The following is a 10,853-nucleotide window of genomic DNA, read 5'->3' as shown; positions in this document are numbered from 1 at the left end:
AGGGGGGTGGGGGGTGATGTCACCCCCCCAGGGATGACACCCAGGGCGGACAGCACGCACCACACCCCCTTCTTCCACCAGTGCTTGGGCTACAGAAATCCAGGAATTCCAAGCTAGGAGAAAAGCCCTAAGACCTACAGTGGTACTTCGGGTTACATACGCTTCAGGTTACAGACTCTGCTAACCCAGAAATAGTACCTCAGGTTAAGAACTTTGCTTCAGGATGAGAACAGAAATCATGCTCTGGCTGCGCGGCAGCAGCGGGAGGCCCCATTAGCTAAAGTGGTGCTTCAGGTTAAGAACAGTTTCAGGTTAAGAAAGGACCTCCGGAATGAATTAAGTACGTAACCAGAGGTACCACTGTAGTAGAATCACAAACACCCACTTTCCACTCTAGACTATTGGGAAACTGAATTACAGACTCCGCCCCACCCCATTCCGTGGAAGTGAATTTGTACTCCCTTCACTTGTACTGAAAAAAGAAAACCCAACAGAATCAGAATAACCCTTTAGCAGGAAATGCAAGCCCTCCATCGCTCCGAGATGTGTAAGAATGTTCCACTGTGGCAAAATAGTTCAAGCTAACACACCCTAGGATATATAGGCATAATCACATCACATAGTTTTTTAAAAAAACCCTGACATAGGAGAAGCCGCTAATGAAATGCTAATGAAATGCGGCAATGGATCAAAATCCTGTCTGTCCAGCTTCTCCATGCTAAAAGAGCTCCCTGTGTCATGCAAGTGGTTTTGAAATGTCAACCCTAAACAGGGCCAGAAGCCAGCCCCCAATCTGCTGCCCATCATCTTGTCTTGCCTCTAAGCCTCTCTGTCACAAGCTTTCTGACCCACCAGTTAGGATTTGCACACACCCCTAGATTATACACACAGGAATAATAACTCCTCTTTAGATTTTGTTTCAAGGGCACCTACATCCCAGTAGACCCGGGTTAACCCTCAGGCCAGTGATGCTGTAGCCCAGAATCTTAGACAACTCTGGTGAGATTCCCTGTGAGCAGTAGGGTAGGGAGCCATCGTGTGTGTGTGTGTGTGTGTGTGTGTGTGTGTGTGTGTGTGTGTGGTGGCATAGGGGTCTGTACTGCAGCATAGTGGCTGCTGTGTGTCGGGGGTTGGGATTATGGGCGGCAGGGGAAATTGAGGGACCACAGCGGTTGCTGGATGTTTCATGCGCTGGCAGAGGGGCTAAGCCACTTGCCGTCCCTGAAACCGGCGGCCGGCTTATTGCACCATGGGGATAAATTGCCCTGCCTTGTGCTGAGGAATGTAGGAAGAAAAAACCCCAGCAGCTTGCCCAGGTACAGCTATGAGCAGGAGGGAATTTGTGTCTACTCAAAGGAAAGAGACATGCACAGCAGCAGCTAAGCATAAAATCTAGTTGTCCACTAATCTGGCCTTCTGCCTTTCCGAGCCAGTTTCATCTTAGGGGAAAGCGGAAGGTTGTGTTTTTGTTTTTTAACGTTGCCACGTTGCAAAAAGGGATGAAAATAGAAAGCCTTGTCTTTGCAGTTTTGTGCACCACAGTGCTTCCGGAGGCCTGCGAGTAGGATAAAATTTTTGTTGTGGCACCACCTTCTGGAAGCAACTGGAAGCAACAGCCACAAAGATAACTGATACAGTATCACTGTTATCACTGATAAAGCAAATTATCTGTTCAGTGTGAGGCCTTAGCACAAAACAATCTGATCCTAACTGTGCTTACTTGGAAGTGCCACTGATTCCTCTGAAAAGTTAGCTTAGGGTGTCATCCTTTGGCTTTGCCAATAATAAATTTGTTGCAGTGATGAGGCTTTTCATCTCTCTCTCTCTCTTTTTTAAAGTGTACAACAGATTCTGCCCTCCAAATTATACTTTGTGGAGGGAATAGCCCTTGGAAACATTCCATGGTTGAACATGGGGGTGTTCTTCTGATGCAAGGTTCACCAACTTGGTGCCCAGGGGCACCCAATGGGCGGCCCTCAGGTTGTTGTTGGTTTTTTAATGGGGAGGGAAATTGGATTTGTTTGTTTTTTAAATTGAGGGGAAATGGCATGCACTTCCTTCATCAATGGAGGTTCTTTCTGAATGTGTAGGTGCTGAGCATGCTCTGTGGGAGACTGAGAGAAATGCACCTGGGCAGAGAGACAGGGATGTTTGTGTGTCTTATGTGTGAGAGATGCAGGTGGCGCTGTGGTCTAAACCACTGAGTCTCTTGGGCTTGCCGATTGGAAGATTGGCAGTTCGAATCCCTGGGATGCAGTGTTCTCCCATTGCTCTGACCCAGCTCCTGCCAACCTAGCGGTTTGAAAGCACACCAGTGTGAGTAGATAAATAGGTAGCGCTGTGGTGTTTCCATGCGCTCTGGTTTCCGTCATGGTGTTCCATTGTGCCAGAAGTGATTTAGTCATGCTGGCCATATGATCCGGAAAGCTGTCTGTGGGTAAATGCCAGCTCCCTCAGCCTGAAAGCGAGATGAGCCCTGCAACCCTATAGTGGCCTTTGACAGGACTTAACCATCCAGGGGTCCTTTACCTTTACCTTATATGTGAAATGTGTGTGTGAGAGAGAAAGTGGTGTATTGACCTTGTATCTTTTTGCTGGTCCTAGAGAATATTCCCTGTTGTCCTTAGACAGCATCATTGTGTGTGGACTGGGGTGGTGGCAAAATTAATATTGAACAGTCTTCACAATCAGGACCAGCAGGGTATTGATGACTTCCCTCCAGAAGTATGAGGGTATTGGCAGGCAGGCGGAGGTGGGGAACAAAGACTGCATCCTCTCTAATTTTGTGTTGTGCCATGCCCCTATGGCAGCCATTTGGGACTTGGCACCCTCCGTACTGTCTCAAAATTCAAAATATGCAACAAAAATGTTGGTCATCCCCATCATTCCTCTTTGTTGACTCTGCTGCCTGGGGCTGATGGGAGTTGGAGTCCAACACTGTACAGTGGTACCTCTGGTTACATACTTAATTCGTTCCGGAGGTCCGTTCTTAACCTGAAACTGTTCTTAACCTGAAGCACCACTTTAGCTCATGGGGCCTCCCAATGCTGCTGCTGCTGTGCCGCCGCCGCCGCACAATTTATGTTCTCATCCTGAAGCAAAGTTCTTAACTTGAAGCACTATTTCTGGGTTAGCGGAGTCTGTAACCTGAAGCGTATGTAACCTGACGCATATGTAACGCGAGGTACCACTGTATTGGAGGGTCACAGTTTCCCATCCCTGGCTTAGAGCATAATTTGTAATTTCTAAAACCCAATGGAAATCCAACTCACTACACCTGTATGGTATCATGGTATGGGCAGAAAAAAACGCCCTTCCAGTCTCAGAGCAAAGCATTGCCCTCTGGCACCCAGACTCATGGGAGATGATTTTCAACATCCATAAATTCCTTCTGCGTCCCAGGGAAACTGAGAGAGAGAGAGTCAAGCTGGGGAAGAATCATAGGCTTGCCACGGGAAAGCAAAGCAACATAGCTTGCCTGTTGGCATTCTGGGCCCAAACTTTCCTCATAGATCAACAGGACCTCAGAGGACACTATTGGATCGTTGCCCAAGCTTCACATAGTGGGCACAGACAGCATGAGGTTTCTGCCCCCTGTCTCACTTCAGCTTGCCTTGGAATTTGGAAAAACAGCACTGGGAAATTCACACACATCTATTCAGAGTTATCTTTTCTTTAGCTGGTCGGAAAATCCCATTAAATCAAGGGAATAAAATATGCAGACTCACATACCCATGCAGAGAATGTTAACAGACCTTGCCTATTTTTAGACGTTCCCAGCACGATGGACAACCCTAGTTAGAATGGAACATCAGATTCTCACTGTAGCCTTTTTGGGGGAAAATCACTAGTAAATCATTGGCATTCACCTCCCTCACTGAGGGGCTTTCTCATTTGCTCCCTGCCCATGTTTGCGAGGCTTAATTCCTGTTTTGCTTCAACATTTATTTTTATTCCGAAGTCCCTGCTGTGCAGGGTGGACTTCCTCATTTGCAAATCCACCACAGTGTGTCATTTATCCCTCTGCCAAAGAAAAGGGCAACACCAGTTGACGCTGATGAAAGCCATAGGACCTGAATCAAACCATGCATATTGTTGCATTTCAAGACAGATTTCCTGTTTAATGTTATTATTATTTAATTCAGGAAATGTGTTCTTGGTGTGTGTGTGAAAGGATTCACCCACCTTGAATGAATAACAGCCCCTTCCTTCAGTTATTTTCCCTTGGCACTTGTCCTGGGGGCGTGGTGTGCGTCCTGGGTGTGGGTGTGGGTGTGCGGTGAGCAGTGCGTGCCCCGGGGGGTGCCACTGATCAGGGGTCGGCATCTTGTCACCCCCCCTTTGGAATGGAACCCGGGGCGGACCGCCCCCCCGCCCCCCTTGGACTGCCCCTGCCTCAGTGTCCAGGCTGAACGATGGGGGTGGAGACGCACCTTCAGGTATACTGGGCCGAGAGGCCATTTAGGGCTTTAAAGGTCAACACCAACACTTTGAATTGTGCTTGGAAACGTACAGGGAACCAATGTAGGTCTTTCAGGATTTGGGTCATTAGCATGCACACCCTTATACAAAGGACCATCTTATTGTTTATAACTATGGTGAGTAGGAAGGGACGCAGGTGGCGCTGTGCGTTAAACCACAGAGCCTAGGACTTGCCGATCAGAAGGTTGGTGGTTTGAATCCCCGTGACGCGGTGAGCTCCTGTTGCTCGGTCCCTGCTCCTGCAAACCTAGCAGTTCAAAAGCACGTCAAAGTGCAAGTAGATAAATAGGTACCGCTCCAGCGGGAAGGTAAACGGCGTTTCCATGCACTGCTCTGGTTCACCAGAAGCGGCTTTGGCCACATGACCCGGAAGCTGTATGCCGGCTCCCTCGGCCAATAAAGCGAGATGAGTGCTGCAACCTCAGAGTCAGTCACGACTGGACCTAATGGTCAGGGGTCCCTTTACCTTTACCTAGGCAAACTAAGGCACGGGGGCCAGATTCGGCCCAATGACCTTCTAAATCTGGCCCATGGACGGTCTGGGAATCAGCATGTTTTTACTTGAGTAGAATGTGTCCTTTTATTTAAAATGCACCTCTGGGTTATTTGTGGGGCATAGGAATTCATTCATATTTCCCCCAAAAAATATAGTCCAGCCCCACACAAGGTCTGAGGGACAGTGGACCGGCCCCCGGCTGAAAAAGTTTGCTGACCCCTGCTTTAGAGCTGTCTTACCCCAAAATGGCCACTAGACATTCTGTTTTGGTTACTGTAACCCTGGTTTAAGCAGCCATTTGGCACCAAGCTTAGATATCTGAGTTTCTAACACTGATGGGAAATATGTTGGCTTGAAAGCCCATAGGTCCACTGCCAATTATTGTGCTAGATGGGCCACTAGTCTGATCAGGTATGAGGCAGTTGCCTCTGCCAATGAATTTTATCTCCCCCAACCAAAGGCATGGGGCCATGGTGAAGGAACAGAACATCTCTTTCCTGGTTGCTTGGCTTGGTTTGCTACCAGCTCCGGGGCAAACCTTTGTCCTAGCTCTTCCCACGATAGAGGAAACCCCTGGGAGTGCAGAAAACCCTCAGTGGTTATGTGGCAGTCCTTTCTCACGGTTGGCTTGAAACGCTGGCCAAAGATCATTAAGCCTAGTTGCTAGCAGCGCGTATACAAGGGCAAATGGGTAAGGGAGCTGTGTGGGAATAATGGGACCAGTAACAAAGCATATTGGGCATGCAAAGATGTGGTTGGGCCCCTTCTGTTTAACGAGTCATTTAAAAAGGATGTTGGGTGGGTGGGGACACGCTGCAATCCTTTGGTTTTTCCAAAGCTGCTCTGTGTGTGTTCTGTTACGAACTGCGGGGAGAAAATACATATTTGGCTTAGATGGATGAGAGAAAAGGCTTTTTCCCTGAATGGGTTTCTCAGCTGCATTGTACAGTTCACCCCAGGCCTCTCCTGCTGGGGAGAATAGAGCTGGCACAAGGAATCACCATCCCTGGCCCTATGCCTGAGCACGGTGTGGGTGGCTGAGGACAGGGAAGGAATGCAGTCAATGAAATGTGACTGGAGATAACTAGTTAGAGCAGTTCAGAGAGAGAAGGCTTTGCATGCCCAGAGGAGAAGACTATGAAGGGAAAAGCTATGCTGAGATTCTAGCTAGGGGTCAGCAAACTTTTTCAATAGGGGGCTGGTCCAGTGTCCCTCAGACCTTGTGGGGGCCAGACTATTTTTTTTGGGGGGGGAATGAACGAATTCTTATGCCCCACAGATAACCCAGAGATGCATTTTAAATACAGTGGTACCTCGGATTAAGTACTTAATTCGTTCCGGAGGTCCGTTCTTAACCTGAAACTGTTCGTAACCTGAAGCACCACTTTAGCTAATGGGGCCTCCCGCTGCTGCCGCGCCGCCAGACCATGATTTCTGTTCTCATCCTGAAGCAAAGTTCTTAACCTGAGGTAATATTTATGGATTAGCGGAGTCTGTAACCTGAAGCGTATGTAACCCGAGGTACCACTGTAAAAGGACACATTCTACTCATGTAAAAACACGCTGATTTCAAGACCATCCGCAGGCCGGATTTAGAAAGCGATTGGGCCGGATCCGGCCCCCGGGCCTTAGTTTGCCTACCCATGTTCTAGCTCTTTCCGAGGGTTGTATAAAACTAAGTTTTACTAGGGCAGAGACCCACTGAAATTAACTTTGTCATGTCTATTAATTTCAGTGTGTCTACTTCTGGGCATAATTCATCTTGAATATGAGTGCAATGTAAGAATTGGCTTCCTTCTTGTAAAGCAACCACTTTGGGTAATTGCTCCTTGATTTTTTTTAAAAAAGAAAGCCTTGATAGATCAGACCAGAAGTCCACTTGCTGTATTATTGTCTTTCCAACAGTGCTCAGCCTGATGCTTGGGAGAGGTTGATGAACTGGGTATTATTATTTTTATTTATTGAATTTACATACCACCCTATACCCAGAGGTCTCAGAGCTATTCACAGAACAAGATCAACATAAGATCCATAATATATATAAATAATTCAACATAATATATGAATTGAACAGGCCCCCCCCCCCGGTCTGTTTCTTGCTCCCAGCATTTGGTATTCAAAAGTATCTGGCATTTATAAGTGAATTCATGGTGTAGCTAAAAGGCAACATTCTTGCACAAGAGGAAGATTTCTGGTTGGGGGAATCCCAAAGTTTGGAGCAGGGGAACCTGTCAAAAAATAATTCTAACAGGGGTGGGAAATTCCAATACAGCTCAAAGAATATGTTGTGTAAACTGAGCCCTGGTTGACTTGGAAGGGATGAGAATGGAATGGAGTGCGCTGAAAGAGGCATGGCTGGCTGGAATACTGCAACATTTTCTTGCAGATGCCACAGCTAATATGTTTTGAAAGACATCTAATGCCTGCTCCAGAATCAAACGTATCAAATCCCTGTACATCTATTTTCTCTGCTATTTCTGCTCCGGGTACTAAATAAGCATCAGAGCAAGCAACACCTTTCAGGCACACTCCCTCCCTCTGCCCCAGGTTAGATTTTAATTGTTTCGTGAGAAGGTATATTAGATTTTTATAGCATAGCTGCATCTAGGCCACATTGCACCACACTAGATTATGTTGCAAACAGCAACAAAAGGCAATAGACTTATTAATGCAACAAACTTCAGTTAGCTTCCAGTCCTAGGAATTCCCAAGGTCTTACAAAGAGGACAGACAGCCAATTAAAAAAATTCCTTCCAGTAGCACCTTAAAGACCAACTAAGTTAGTTCTTGGTATGAGCTTTCGTGAGCATGCACACTTCTTCAGATACGAAAGCTCATACCAAGAACTAACTTAGTTGGTCTTTAAGGTGCTACTGGAAGGAATTTTTTTAATTTTGACTATGGCAGACCAACACGGCTACCTATCTACAGACAGCCAATTGTTTTTAAAAACAAAAAGGAAGTTTCCTCCCAGAAACAGAGCTGGGCCCATGGGATGCAAATTTGTGGCTAGAGCATGGGTAGGCAAACTAAGGCCCGGGGGCCGGATCTGGCCCAATCACCTTCTAAATCCGGCTCACGGAGGGTTCGGGAATCAGCGTGTTTTTACATGAGTAGAATGTGTGCTTTTATTTAAAATGCATCTCTGGGTTATTTGTGGGGCATAGGAATTCGTTCATTTTCCCCTCCAAAATATAGTCCGGCCCCCCACAAGGTCTGAGGGACAGTGGACCGGCCCCCTGCTTAAAAGGTTTGCTGACCCCTGGGCTAGAGGAACAGAGACATTTAGGGAACCATTGACAGATGTGGAAAGGCACCTTGTATTTAACAGTAGTGGGGAATACTGCATAGCACATAGACTGATGGAGACTTACTCTTCCAAGAGTTGTGGTATGGACTCCATGTTCTAGGTAAAGGTAAAAAGGTAAACGATCCCTGGATGGTTAAGTCCATTCAAAGGCGACTATGGGGTTGCAGCATTCATCTCGCTTTCAGGCCGAGGGAGCCGGCGTTTGTCCACAGACAGCTTTCCGAGTCATGTGGCCAGCATGACTAAATCGCTTCTGGTGCAATGGGACACTGTGACGGAAGCCAGAGCACACGGAAACACCGTTTACCTTCCCACCGCAGCAGTACCTATCTATCTACTTGCACTTTGACGTGCTTTCAAACTGCTAGGTTGGCAGGAGCTGGGACAGAGCAACGGGAGCTCACCCCGTTGTCGGGATTTGAACCGCCGACCTTCTGATCAGCAAGCCCAAGAGACTCAGTGGTTTGGACTACAGCATGGTGGTGGCATTAATCGAGAGGCGCCAACAAATATTTTTGAGCTGCTGGTGTTTCCAGTGCTTTGAGGTCTGTGGGGACAGAAGGCATGGTTTCAAGCACCTATTTAGGATCAGGATGCAAGCCTGTATGAATTGCTTTACTTTATCCGTAAGACCGTAAAAAGAGCCTGCTGGATAAGGTCGATGGCCCAGCTAATCCAACAAACTTTCCCAACACCTTGCAAAGCTCTGGGATTCAGCAGCTTCTCTTTCCAGTCTATTTCTGCAACTCATTACCAAACTTAAAACCATGGAGAGACCTGGTCTGAACAGAGACATTGGATTCTTATCTCATTATACATGACTAAGCCATTTCTCACCTTCTCACCCCTTGCCTTTTCCTGTAAGACCTATTACAGTCGTTAAGAGTCGTCAACAGGCTCATCTCAGCTATCTGCCAATCTCCCATTCCCACCACCCTTCTGAGTAATACCCCTCCCCACCTTCTCACTATATAGAAGGATCTGGCAACTTCTGTTTCAGTGTATCTGAAGAAGTGTGCATGCACACAAAAGCTCATATCAAGAACTAACTTAGTTGGTCTTTAAGGTGCTACTGGAAGGATTTTTTTTATTTTGACTCTGGCAGACCAACACAGCTACCTATCTGTAACTTGATCTGATCTTGCTATTGTATGTTTCCTTCCTGAGAAGAGGGTCTTTTCTTATCAGGGGTGTAAATTCACCTCATTATTGCACCCTTCCTCTCTCAAGAACAACAGTCACATCCTGGGGAAAGAGCTACATCATGTGTGTCAACAATGTGTTAGCTAGTTAATAATAATAATAATAATAATAATAATAATAATAATAATAATAATAATATATTTATACTCCACCCATCTGACTGGGTTTCCCCAGCCACTCTGGGCAGCTTCCAACTGGATATTAAAAACAATACAGCGTCAGACTTTAAAAACTTCCCTAAATAGGGCCACCTTCAGTTGTCTTTTAAAAGTAAAATAGTTGTATATTGCCTTGACATCTGCTGGGAGGGCGTTCCACAGGGCGGGTGCCACTACCAAGAAGGCCCTCTGCCTGGTTCCCTGTAACCTCACTTCTCGCAGTGAGGGAACTGCCAGAAGGCCCTCAGCGCTGGACCTCAATGTCTGGGCTGAATGATGGGGGTGGAGATGCTCTTTCAGGTATACAGGACCAAGGCCATTTAGGGCTTTTATGGTCAGCACCAACACTTTGAATTGTGCTCGGAAACGTAAAGGTAAAGGTAAAGGTAAAGGTACCCCTGCCCAAACGGGCCAGTCTTGCCAGACTCTGGGGTTTGTGCGCCCATCTCACATCTATTGGCCGGGGGCCAGCGCTGTCCGGAGACACTTCCGGGTCACGTGGCCAGCGTGACAACGCTGCTCTGGCGAGCCAGAGCCGCACACGGAACGCCGTTTACCTTCCCGCTGGTAAGCGGTACCTATTTATCTACTTGCCCTGGGGGTGCTTTCGAACTGCTAGGTTGGCAGGCGCTGGGACCGAGCAGCGGGAGCGCACCCCGCCGCGGGGATTCGAACCGCCAACCTTTCGATCGGCAAGCCCTAGGTGCTGAGGCGTACTGGGAGCCAATGAAGAACTTTCAGGACCGGTGTTATATGGAGATGCAGCAGAGAATAAATAGGATACCCTCTGGTTGACATCTCCTTCCAGCAGTGGATTATTTCCAATCTCTGAACTAGTTGAAAGGAAGGGAGGGGGCAACTGGGATAAATTGTAAGGGAGAATGGGCGGGTGGCTGGGTAACCATCCACTCCATCTACAGATTCCCCTATGCCAATTCCCCATCACAACAATAGTGTCACAAGTCAACCATTAAGTCTTGCTAGATGTGGTAAAGTCTGATTCAAAGCCAGATCCATGTTCATAGGACATGCCAGGACATGGGTTTCCTCCACACTTCCCACCTGCAGCATGTATACACATGTGAAACAGTCACATGTGACAATCTACATGCAGGGAACACTTTTTTCTTACACACGTTTCCAGTGATTTCAGTAGTGCTTACTTCCTGGTTACATGCACAGAGATTTATTACACTTATGTTTA

Source organism: Podarcis vaucheri (genome assembly GCF_965113315.1).
Source record: "Podarcis vaucheri genome assembly, chromosome: 2".
In the NCBI taxonomy this organism is placed as follows: domain Eukaryota; kingdom Metazoa; phylum Chordata; class Lepidosauria; order Squamata; family Lacertidae; genus Podarcis; species Podarcis vaucheri.
The sequence above is the reverse complement of the archived record's forward strand: the minus strand, read 5'-3'. Positions refer to the sequence as shown.